We start from the raw sequence: 12,991 nt of genomic DNA, 5'->3' as shown, positions 1-12,991 counted from the left end.
GCGCTGGAGGTGGGGAGAGAATGAACGTGTTACCCTGGGTGGGGTTGGGGGGGCTCCTTCAGGAACAGATTGTGCCTTGTGTCCCGCAGGGCATCAACCACCGTCCCCTGAGATGCACATCCATCTGGGACTCGGAATGTGACCTCGTTTGGAAAGAAGGTCTTTGCAGATTCAGTGAAGGGTCTTGAGACCCTCGGAGTGCTCTGATGGCCGCGTCCCCACGAAGAGGATCGTTCGTGGTCCCTAAGGAGAGGTGGCAGCGGCCACCCTGGCAGAGGCAGGGAGGTGCTCCTGGGAGGCCCCGGGTGGAGGCTGGCTCTGCCCGCACCTGGATTTCCGGGCTGATTCCATGGACTTTTTCCTTCTTTCTCCTCCTGCAGATGAAGAGGCCGTGGGCAGGGCTGGTGGGCGAGCAGTGGAGGCCGCAGCCCAGGACCGCCAGCCGGTGTGTGTGTGGCCGCGGCTCAGCGGAACCCCCTCTAGGCCTCACCGAGCAGGCGTCCTGGGTTCTTCCCACAGTGTTCACAGAGCGTGCCAGGCCCGGGGGCAGCTGCCAGGTGCCACAGCCAGACCGTGGTGTCTACAGCTCCCCACCCCTTTCCTGGACTGTGAAGAACCACCCAGCAGGTCAGTTCTGTGCTGAAGCAGCTGCTGCAAAGAGGATGTAGAGGAACAGAAGTAGCTCATTTCCTGCATCCTTTTTCACTAAAAAAGCGTCTCCCTCTTTCACATTGACATAAAAACACGCTTTGCTTCTCAGGCAGAATCATGTTCGTGGGCGAGCCTCCTGATATGGATGGAAGGACAGGTGGACAGAAGGAGCACTGTGCACCGAGTCTCTCACGTCTTCGTTGCTCCTGCAGAGACGAGAAACCACACGCTCCTCAAGTGGGAGCACATTGTGGGTGACTCATCCTGAGGGTTTCCTTGTCGACACCATGACGGTCAACATCAGCCAGGAGAACCGTTTATGTTTTCTTTGGCGACAGACCCTGAAACTTCCCGCGTTCATACAGTGTGAGCACCCGTGGCTGCCTGCACTCTCTGGGTCAGGGCAACAACAAGGGTGCGAGGGTGATGGGTGAGGTGCATGGGATTCCCTTGCAACTATGCATCCGAGTTGGGGCTGCCCGCGCAGGGCCAGGCGTCACCTGCATGAACGCTCTCAGAAGCAACGGGGAAGTAAACTAAAGGAAAACTGAAGTGCCAGAAGCACTTTTTTCCTTTTTCTCCTTTACTTTTCCAGAGTATATGCGGGGACTCTCGCCTTCCATGGTGAACAGAGAGCGCTGGGCTTCACTGCCCGGCCTGTGCTCCCCACACGCCTGCCTGGAGCTGCCCACAGAGACTGGGTTCCATTTCATCATGTGTGACAATTATGCGGTTAAAGTGGTTCTGTGGGCTTTTTGACATATGTGTTATGTGCCGAGCCGTCACTTTGTGGGTAGCATAGCTAGGATGCTCGGCTTGCCTCTCCAGCAGGCAGCCCGTGTGTGGTTTCTGCAAGCATCACACGGGAGTGGAGAATGGTGCCCGGTACACAGTAAACACTTAATTAGTGTTATTTATGGTTTTAATTCACGGTTACTACTCAAACTACAAGTATTCGACTCTTTCAAATTTAAAACTGAAAACCCTCAAGCTTCCCTTCCTTAAAAACATACAGGTGTGCAAGATTAATTTTTTTTAATATCTTGCAAAATCTTCTTCCTTTTATTCACGGAGATGTCAGCCCAGTTTAAACTCTTCTCTCCGTGTTTGGAGACCGGGATGACGACGTCACTGAAAGCCCGGGTGCCCCACGAGCCGGCCCTTGTTGGCTCCTTCAGGTATGGGAGGCCAGGGGTTCAATTACTGGCGAGAGATGAAAGGACAGGAAATGGCCGTCCCAGCCCCAGAGGAAATATCTGTGGAAAAAGGAGAAAACAGCAAATAAAGTACTAATTAATGTCCAATTCCAGCGCGGAGAAATGGACCACAGTCGTCGGCAGAACCCACCCAGCTTTCTGGGGGCTGCAGGGACCTTGTGAATTGACGGCCCGACGGGGCTCCCTCCTGCTTGCACAAAGGCTTCTGAAGGATGGGGCCTTGCCGCGGTTGCCGACCACGACCTGCAGAGTTTATGTTCCAGGTTCATTCTCTTCAGGGAGGATCTGTGAACTCCCTGCCTTTTCAGGAGCCCTTGATCCCTCTGGGAAATGGCACTTTGATTGCTCCTCTAAGTTCTGCCCGGCTCCCGGCCAGCCTGGTGCTCGCCGCTGCTCTGAGCTGCGGGGAGGGCTGGGTCTGCGGGAAGAGGAGTCTCACCTTCACACTCGGCTTCAGGCTCCACGGGACATCTCAACACACATGAAAAAAAACCTGTGTTTTAAAGGGAAGTGCAAGGAAAGTTAATGTTTTTCTGGACTCTTTTCTGGCCGTTTTGCACCAAGGGTGGGTGTGTGGCGTGGGGCGGAGGCCGGGTTAGGAGAGGGAACGAATGTAGAGTGGAAGGTTCTGCTTTGCTCTAACACATGCACTTCATGCTTTGCATTCAAATGGTCACAGATCACCACGCTCAGGTTCAAATATGAGGCAGAAACATCAGAACCTGAGAAAGCCATGTTCCTCACTATCAGAAGATGGTGAGTTCTTGGAGTCATTTCCGCAGAGCATGACCTGCAGATCAAGGTACAACCCAGGGAGACCAGATGCTCAATGCCACAGTTTGTGATATGCGATTCGTCCTAGGCCAGAGGCCACCTGGAGCCTTCAGCAGGAGTAGGGATTTTGGGGGACACTGGAAACACATCCATAGAACATAGACTCGTGGTTTGAAGGAGTCAGGTGAGTTTTATCTCCTGAACCGCTAAATCCTTTACCACCATTGAGTGAGAACAGACTTCCAGCTCAGTGGAAACACTCACGGCTTATGTGATGCACAATCGTGCCCATATCTGACTAAATGTGTTACTAAAAGAACAAAATGAAAACCTCCATTAGCCAGGAAATGTCAAGATGATCACTTACTTCCAGTTGCGGCGTCTGAGATTCACATCCTAAGGTGGATTTTTGGGAGGTGCTGATGAGTGAATGCCAGAAATAATCATCTGACATTAAGCTTTTGTGAATCTGACCAAATGAATGTGAAAGAAGAAAATTTATGAGAAGTCAGGTTGTGCTCCAGCTCGCGGATGCTCTTCTCTTAGAATGTAAATGACAGAACAATTATTCGTTACACCTATAATCAAACTACAAGTTTAATAAGATATTGAGAATGCACACAGAAACTATTAAAATGACACCAGAAATATAGCTTCCATCAACAAGAGGCAAGACATGCCGAGTGAACCTTGAAAACTAACAAAATGCTTTCATTGCCCTGGATCCCGAGGCTCCTAAAGGCAGGTGGGGGATGGGGGTTGGGGGGTGGCAGCGGTGGTTTGCTGCATGGCGCTCTGTGAATGCCCAAGGGAAGATCATGCCCTGGGAAAAGCACGTTTAGGTAGCATTTTCTCCTGATCTGAGTATTCCAGAGAAGTAGAGATTCATGAGGACAGACAGGTCAATAGATTGACCAGAGAAATCTGGGCTAGGCAGGGAGGCAGCGTCGGGGGAAGGGGCTTTTGTGACAGAAGGACGTCGGGCGCTGTCTGAAGGGCAGATTGTGTCCTCCGAGCTTTGTGGTGTGTTTGACTGTCCACAAGACACTTTTCCTGACCTGTGTCCTCTGGGATCCGAGAGGCCAGAGGGAACCCGGCTTGGAAGGCCCTGGAGTAGTTGCCCACATGGGGGAGCGCACAGTGCCCTTGGCAGGGCTGGCGGGTCCTGGCCTTCTCCGCGGGGACCCGCTCGGGAGCTGGCTGCTCCATCCGTCCGTGGGTCCCTTCTCCACACCTGGCAGCGGTACGTGCTCTTTGTGTTCTAATTGTTCGTGGTCTGCGGTTCTCCTCTCGCCCCGCCAGGCATCAGCTTGCCATCCTCAGGCTGCTTGATTTTCCATTTGAGAGAACTGATTGTTTCTCCCGGGAGCGGTGTCGTTCCTGGGCTTCTGTTGACAGAGGGTATCCTGAGTGGTCATCTTCTTGTTCTTCCTGGATGCACTTGGCTGGCGCCTCCAGTGGTAACGGACTCAAAATGATGGTTCACGGTCATCTCCTGTGTCTCCACCCGCTTACCATTCATTGACCCGTTGGCTGAAGATACTGCGTGTGCGTGTGCACGCACGTGTTTGTGTGCACACGTGTGTACGTGTCTATTTCTCTGGCTCCCGCTTAATTCTGAGTCATGAGCTCAAAATTGCATTTACCTGTTCTAGGTCTCCCTGCAAACTGTCTGGAGCACCTTGCAGTTAGCACAGCCACCACGGGAGGATGGCGGTCCCTCCCACCGCTGCTCTCCCCACACCCTACTCTGCTCATGCCCGAATCCCCCCTGTCTGTCCCACCCCGGCCCCCCGGCTGCTCGTGTTGAACCCTGAGATCCTGTGATGGATTCATTGGTGACTCCACAGGACATGTTCACATCCCAACACTGGGACCTTGTTTGGAAAATGGTCTTTGCAGAGATGATCTTGTCCCAAGACCAGGCTCTCGCTGGCCTCCTGCTGCTGCCTGCCTCCAAACGCTTCCCTCAGTCCCCGAATCCTTGTCTCATGCCCTGCATATACGAAATGACCCAAAATAAGGAATTTCTTTACTATTATTATTATTCTCAAAATTCTCTTAGGAAACTAGTTTTAAGGTTTTACTGAGGTAAGAATAATTTTTTTGGTAATTTAAAAAAATCAGACATGCATTTAGATAAATAATAGACAAATTCACACCTAGGTTTTATGGAAAAGTGTGGCACCAGGACCTACATCCAAAAAGGCAGATATGATAATTATTTAGTGTCCTCCATTCACCGTAAAAAAATTAGATCAAACAATTCAGGGGAAACGTTCTGGAATCTGAGTTATTTTATCTGATTTTTCTACATTAATAAAGTATTTAAATATTTACTACTTCTCCATTTCAGGGTTTTAAAAATATTTTATGCTACTCAAAAGTGTGCTTGCCATGCTATATTTACTTACAAAATTGAGAATAAATATTTGGGGATAAGAGGGGAATTAAATTTGAATTATCCAAATGAAAACGTGTTTTTGCTTTATTCGCCCAGATGCAATGCAAGCATCCAGTTAGTTGGCTCTACAACTCACTACTTTTTTTTTTTTTTTTTAACGGAGCAATCTGGTGGTGGTTTTATAATTTCATCTGCACAGACTAGCTGAAGGAGGAGCTATACATTGAAAAATTAATTCTGTGACTTCGTCTTAATCTCTTCAAAAGCAAAGTATACTTGACTTCTCACTCTCCGTTCTCCCCTCTGGTGATGGTTTCTGTTTACTGGTTTGAGCAGCGTGAGGTGGACACACCCAGAAATGATCCCACTGAACGGGCTTCCTTGCTCTGGGCTAGTCTGGGGAGAATCTCAGGGCGAGAGCACAGCTGTGGAAGCTGCCCTGACAGGCGTAGTGCCACGTTTCACACACGCACACCCTGTAACTCCAGCGCTGCGACTGTGGGACGTGGAGTTGGTCTACATCTCTGTGCGGCCGACCCTGCAATCCTGGGGCAGGATCTTAGAGCAGGAGGACGTGTCTAAATACTATGTGAACCAAGCTCAAATAGTGTTACTGTGTCTCCTCCCGTTTCCTACCTTGGCCGACATTCCCTCAAAATGACAAAACAGGAAAGCAAATGTGGAGATACTTGCCCCAAACAAAACAGTATCAAGTGTAGTTGAAATGATAGGGGCAGCAATTTTGGGTGAATGCTACAAAGGCAATGTGATCCATAATGATTTCACGTGTAATGTGTAAAATTCATATTTCAGGATTTTATTTTAATAATACCACATATTGCAATCATGATCATTACTTAATTTCTCTTGTATTGGCTAATGATTAAAGTGGGGGCCAATGCCCCTTGGGCTTGTTTTATAAATAAAGACTTGTTTTGTAAATAAAGTTTTATTGGAACACAGCCTTGCCTATTTGATGACATTTTATCTGTGACTTCTTTTAGGCCATGTCAGTGCTGAAAAGTGGCTGTGGTAGAGACCAATGGCCTGCAAAGCCTAAACTACTTATCACTTGTCCTTCTACACCAGGTGTTTAACAACCCCTGACTTAGGAGACTAGAATATGTGAAGTGTATCAAATTTTAATATAGTTTTTACCAAAAACATAAAATAAATAGTAAAAATGAAAGTTGTTTAAGTTAAAATATGTTTCTTTCTTTCTTTTTTTTTCCAAATATGTTTCAAAGTTATTTTTCTCCCAGATTATTTCAATAGCTAGTGAGCTCAAACGCACCTGAGTGGATGGCCAGCTCTGGGCATCTTCCCACTGGAATCAACTGCTGGATTGCAAGCGTTTCGTGGCAGAGAAGCCAGTCTCACCACAGAGCAGATTCTGACCTTAAGTCAAAAAAGAAGGAGGACATGTGGGATGGGCCCACAGTCCTTCCTCCCCTCTCTTTCTGTCTGCCTGCTGCAGTCCCTGGCCTATGCCTCTGTCTGTCCTCTGCACTCTGTCCCCACTTTGGCCAGATGGTCCTTCAGGACGTCTCTGACTGCAGCACACTTGGCTCGGAGACCCGCTGTGGCTCCCGTGGCCTCAGAAGGAAGCCTGCACCATGGACATGGCTCTGTCTCCAGCTCCTGCACTTCTTTCCTGTTGAAACACAGCAGCACTGCCCCCTTGCCCCACCGAGCATCTGCTGTGCCAGTGTAGATGCCTGGCCCCCAAGTTGCTGACCAAGAGCCCTCCTCATGCGGCCCACTCAGGTGCTCCACACTGCAGCCCTGGAAGACAGGGTGACCTCCTCGATCCCCCGGCCTGGGGAACTGTGGTCGGGCATCTTCAGATGCTGCTCTTCCTTAGGCTTCAGCAGGCACCATCCAGGAACGGTCCACGGGGTACTTCCAAGAACAAACGTGTCAGCAACATGGAACCACCTGTCGCCTGAACCTGGAGTGTGTGTGGTCTGATCTGTTTCTGCAGCCGTTTGGGACATGGGTGTCAGCATCCAGGGTGTCTCCTCTGGTCCAAGCACAGGGAGCCCTGCTCTCCAACATCCTGCTGTTTCCTTGATGGAGTCACTATGATGGTAGTCCTTGGCATGATTTTTAAAGATTTTTATTTATTTATTTGAGAAAGAGAGAGAGAGAGAGAGAGCGAGTGCAGAGTGGTGGGGTGAGGGTAGAGGGAGAGGGAGAAGCAGACTCCACTGAGCAGGGAGCCTGATGCAGGCTCCATCCCAGGACCCAGGATCCTGACCTAAGCCCAAGGCAGACACTTCACCGACTGAGCTTGCCAGGGGCCCCTAGTTGTTTAAATTTTTCTAAATGTTTCTACAATTCTGTGTGACTCAAGAAAGCAGGAGTGAAGGCGGCTATAGAGAGTAGCTCTCCAAGGCACAAATGCGGGTATTGTACATCATGGACCACACGTGAAAATCTATCAAAAATAGGTTTTGAAACTCTCAGATCTGAAAGGCACAGGGCAAATCTATTTCCTACCCTTCACTTTGGGGGTTGACACCTTGGGCCCTTGGCCCCAGGGAGAGCAATTGCCGAGAGCAAAATAAGTCAGGGAATCCTGTCACCTGAAGTTTGAAAACACGCGTTTCAGTAAAGTGAGTCATGTGTTTTCCTCGTGATCTTCCTCGGACATGAGAACCGACCGGTTAAACCCTGTGCATCTGCAGAAACAAAGGCCCAGAAGGACTGACTGCCCCGGGGCCACATCATAGATAGATGGAGGGGGACAGACAGTAGGCCCCCAGGGATGGGACCCCTGCCTCAGTCTCCCTCAGGGAACAGAGGGGGGCAGAGTGGAGATGTCTGCAGGGAGGGCCTGTCTCCCTCTGGGTCTTGTGTCTGCCTTCATCACCTGCACGGTGGTTCCGCAAAGGGTCTCAGTGGCCCACGGTTGAGCCCTGTGGTCAGGACATGGGTCCCCCGTTGGGCGGGCTAGGGCTTGGAGCGGGGCCGTGGGGCCGTGCCTTCATCTTACAACCAGAGCAGTGGGGCCAGGTCCCTCACTGTCTGCAGACTCCAGTTTCCTGGTGTGCGTGCAAGGGCTTGGTATCGGGGATTCTGTTTGTTGGGACAGGACCTTCTGTACCGGCATGGGGAGTCTGTCCTGCTGGTGAGGTCAGAGTGAGTTGTGACTGGGCCGAGCTTTCTGGGTGCAATCAATGCAAATCATCACTGCAGAGACCACGCCAATGCCCCGTTCAGGTTAGACCAATGCACATTTACCGACGTGCTCACCTTCCCCCACGGTGCTCCGTATCTTCTAAGATAAAATCAAGTGTCCGGAGGGTTGTCTGTGCCCTCGGTTCAAGGGTACTAATGCCTCTGTACAGAGGGCGGCGGCCTTATGGTCTTCTCTGATGGAGGTGACCTCACTGAATTCGATATTGGATGCCACCCCAAGAGAAGTCGAAGGAATGGTTGGAGCGGATGTGGCCTGTGGGAAGGAAGAAGCCTCATTGGTCGTGGTGGCAAGAAGAGTGTAGAGGGGATGTGGAAGGAGGGACGCTGAGGACAGCCTGGGTGGAGGGGACAGCTGGGAGAGTATGAAGGCACGTGTCCACCAGAGACGGGGCCAAGAGGCGCTTCTGTGAGCTGGGTGGGAAGGCGTTTACAGGGAAATAAGGAAGCAGGCTGTCGTTGTGTGCACGCTTACAGACACAGACCGTCAGAATGGGGACAGCCGAGGTTCCGTTGACCTCAGGTGAGCTCTGGCATTATTATGTTTTTGAAAGCGTTTGTCCTGAAACAGAAAAATATAATGCACAGGCGTCGTTTTAAATCACCACGAAGCTTCCCCATGCCCTGCTTGAGGTTGGAGGGTGGTTCCCTCCTGCGGTGAGTGGGGGCTCGGGGCGGAAGTGCGGCTGGATCGGCCCCCAGTGAGCTACTTCCATCGTATAGACGGGGAGTCCCCGGGACCTGGGCCCGAGCCTGAGTTCCACGCTTGGACGGCCCTGGCGGGTGCTCCGTCCACACTGCGTGTGGGCTCCGGGCGGCAGCAAGCTGCGGCCAGGTGAGCTCCGAGGGCCAGCTCCCTGGCTGAGCCCCAGAGGCCCCTAGCAGGTGGCCACAGATGCCTAAAGGCAGCAGCGCCACCACCTGGCCCAGGGCGAGCCCAGCACACGTGCCCACTGCAAGTCCACGGCCAGCCAATGACCAGTGAGCCGCCCAGGCTGGGGACTGTCTGGGACCCGGCGTGGGTCTCTCTCCAGGGACATGGCCATGGCGGAGGGCGGGGAGTGGCCACAGGGATGGTGTCAGCAATGGCCGGCGGGTGGCATCTAGAGGGGCGTCCCAGGGCGGTCAGCTGGCGGTCAGCTGCAGGAGGAGGAGGACGTCCTCCGGGCGGCTGGGATGAGGGGTCCCGGGATGTCCCCCACACTAGCTGCGGGGCTCACAGAGGTGCTGGCGCACACAGCCTGGCTGAGGACCCGCGGGTGCACAGAGACGGTGCGCTCTGCCTCCGCCTGGCCCCCGGCTGGGGGCGCCTTTGTCTTCGCGTCCCCCTGGGAAGGCTTGCAGCTTGCCGTTTCACAGGAGGGACTCCTGCCCGCGGCCCCTGGTGTCAGGCCCCCACAGAGCAGCCGGCGGGGCGCAGGGGCCCTGGCCTTGGCTCTGCTGGCCCCGCCATGTCCTCACCTGCGCGGGCTGGGGACGCAATTCTGTCAGGGGCTGTGTAGAGCCACCTGCGCCCGAGTGCCTGGGTTCGGGCTCCGTGGGCCACGTGGGACATGGGCCCACCATCCTGGTACCGAACGAGGCCACTCGTACCCTGGGGCCCACCCTGTGGGGTTGGGCTACGTCTGCATGGGGGCCACTGCGCTTTTCCCGCTGCTGGTCGCCTTGTTCCTGCGATGTCACAGGTGGTTTGCTCCGAGCACAGTGGCCCCGGTGAGTCGTGGCCGCGCTTCCCTGGTAGCCCTGTATGTGCGGGGTCCACGCCTTCTGTGGAGAAGGTCACAGTCCTTCTCTCTTTCTCTGGCTTCTCCTTGTCCCTCGCCCCCACTCTCGGCAAACATCTTCTGTGTGTTCAGCCACTTAGACAACAAGTTCTGTTAACATAAACTGTTAATTACCATTGTTACCATTCTTTTGTGTTCTGGGCATTTGAACCTTGTTCTTCTTAGAGGCAGAAGGGAACCGAAGGGAACAACATGGCTTCTCTATCAATTATCGGGGGGTTCAGGAGGTGCTGTTACCGCAGGAGAGGCAGACCACACAGAGGCGTGGATGACAATCACATACCGGTCATAAGAGGCCAGAGTCTATGAGGATGTTTTCTGTAAGGCGACGAAATGGTCCCTGGGCATCACACTGAGACCCGGCACCTGGAGCGTAGGGCACAGACCCCATTGCTGTGCACGCACCGGGACTCTGCAAGCTTGTGTGGAGTACAGAATTATTTTCTCATTGTATGTGAGAAGCTACTTTAAAAAAAATATTTATTCATGAGAGACACAGAGAGAGAGAGGCAGAGACACAGGCAGAGGGAGAAGCAGGCTCCATGCAGGGAGCCCGACACAGGATTCGATCCCAGGACCGAAGGCAGACATTCACCTGCTGAGCCAACCGGGTGTCCCCAGATAAGCTACTTTTGAAAACAGCTTTATTTATTTAATTTTTATATTTATTTATTAAAAATGTGTAATTTGGCAAATGTTGACATGAGCATATGTCTATTAAGCCATTGCCACAATCCAGATAGTGAACGTGTCTGTTCATCGGCAAGTTTCCTTGTGACTCTTTGCAGCTCCTCCCTCCGACCCTTACATCTTCGACTCTGGGTCCCAGGTCAGTGCTGACCTATGTATATGCAAGCTTCATCATTTCCTTTAATTTTATATAAATGGAATAAAAAAGTGTGCACTTTTATTTTTTGGCCTGTCTTCTTTTATTCAGCAAGATGACTTGTGGTTCATCTGTGTGGCAGCATATGCATCAACAGCTCACTCTCGGGCTGCGTGACAATCCACTGCATGGACAGGCCATGGACAGATGCTCTCACGTCTTGCGGGCGAACACCAACAGTGGAGAAGCCGCATCAGAGGGTAGCTGTACTTTTACCTTCTTAGGATGTCGCCAAATTGCTTTCCAAAAAGGCTGAACGTTTTACGTTCCCCTCAACGAAGAAGGAGAATTCTAGTGTCTCCATATCCTCAGCCACACTTGGCATGACTGCCTTTTAATTTTAGCTGCTCTGAAGCTGTGTCAATGTGCCTCTGCGTGGCAGCCACTTGCATCCGCCCGGTGACCAGTGATGCTGAGCATTTGTGATCTGTAGATGACCGTCGGTGAAGTGCCTGCAGATATATATTGCCCATTGAAAGAATTGGGTTGCTTCTTTTCTTACTGTTGTTTTGGGAGTTCTGTATTTATTCAGGATAAAAGTTCTGGATCAGATACATAATTTGCAAATATTTTCTCTCAGTTTTTATAAAAACAATAGAGTCAGAGTTCTTAGTTTTAGATCTTTGTGAATATTCAGTAGGTGTTGCACAGTACCTAACATGGACATAGTGGTAACCTGCATGCACACGTAATATCCAGTGTGCACATGCAGAACCCACTTTGCACATGTAGCATCCACTGTGCACCATGTATTCAGTGTGTGCAAGGCAGTAAGGACCCAGTGTGCACAGGGTAGCATCCAGTGTGTGCAGAGGGGAGCATCCATTATGAGCACAGAGGAGGATTCAGTGTGTGCACAGGGGAGCATCCAGTGTGCACAGGGGAGTATCCTGTGTGTACAGAAGAGTATCCTGTGTGCACAAGGAAGAATCCAGTGTGCACAGGGGAGTATCCTGTGTGCGCAGGGGAGTATCCTGCGTGTACAGAAGAGTATCCTGTGTGCACAAGGAAGAATCCAGTGTGCACAGGGGAGTATCCTGTGTGCGCAGGGGAGTATCCTGCGTGTATAGAAGAGTATCCTGTGTGCACAAGGAAGAATCCAGTGTGCACAGGGGAGTATCCTGTGTGTGCAGGGGAGTATCCTGCGTGTACAGAAGAGTATCCTGTGTGCACAAGGAAGAATCCAGTGTGCACAGGGGAGTATCCTGTGTGTGCAGGGGAGTATCCTGTGTGTACAGAAGAGTATCCTGTGTGCACAAGGAAGAATCCAGTGTGTACAGGGGAGTATCCTGTGTGTGCAGGGGAGTATTCTGTGTGCAGGGGAGTATCCTGTGTGTGCAGGGGAGTATCCAGTGTGCACAAGGGGCATCTAGTGTGTACAACACCATATCCAGTGTGCTCAGGTCAGCACCCAAAGGAGCAGGGCATCACCTGGTAGGCCCTGGGTGCGTCCCTCAGAGGCTCTAGGGCACTGGTGTCCCAGTAGGTACAGCTTTCGAAGTCTGTTGCTCTAAGAAACTGGGATTAACTGAGCAGAGATGTCATTTTTGAATGAAGACTTTGAAGCAGAGGGTTAGGGACTTCCTGGGGACTCTCCCTGGCCCCTGGACGGGGTTCAGCAGAGCTTGGTAATGTGCCCTTAGCTTCCGATGGTGCCCAGGAGGACCCCCTTGCCCAGAAGTGAGAAGACGGGTCCCTGGGGTCTTCTTGCCATAGTTGCAACTTAGATGCTGGGATCTGGAGAGGACCCGGAGTCTAGGTGTTTCTGCTCAAAATAAATGAGCATGTACCTGACACGTTGTGCCTTTCGGGACCCGGGTGGCCACCAGACTAGCTGCGGGTCTGGAGTGCATCGCAGGGAGAGGCTGCGGGTGGAGGCAGTCTGCGATAGAGCATGGGGTCAGGAGAGGGTCCCGTGGAGCATGGAGGTGGCATAGATGCGTCGCTGGCGTCATGGGAACTCCGGGATCATGCCCTGAGCCGAAGGCAGATGCTCAACTGCTGAGCCACCCGGCATCCCTCTTTTGGGCATTCGCCCAAAGAATGAAACTCTGGGAAACGAACAAGGGGTAGT

Source organism: Vulpes vulpes, chromosome 5 (assembly GCF_048418805.1).
Source record: "Vulpes vulpes isolate BD-2025 chromosome 5, VulVul3, whole genome shotgun sequence".
NCBI classification, from domain to species: Eukaryota; Metazoa; Chordata; class Mammalia; order Carnivora; family Canidae; genus Vulpes; species Vulpes vulpes.
Note: the sequence above shows the minus strand (reverse complement) of the source record.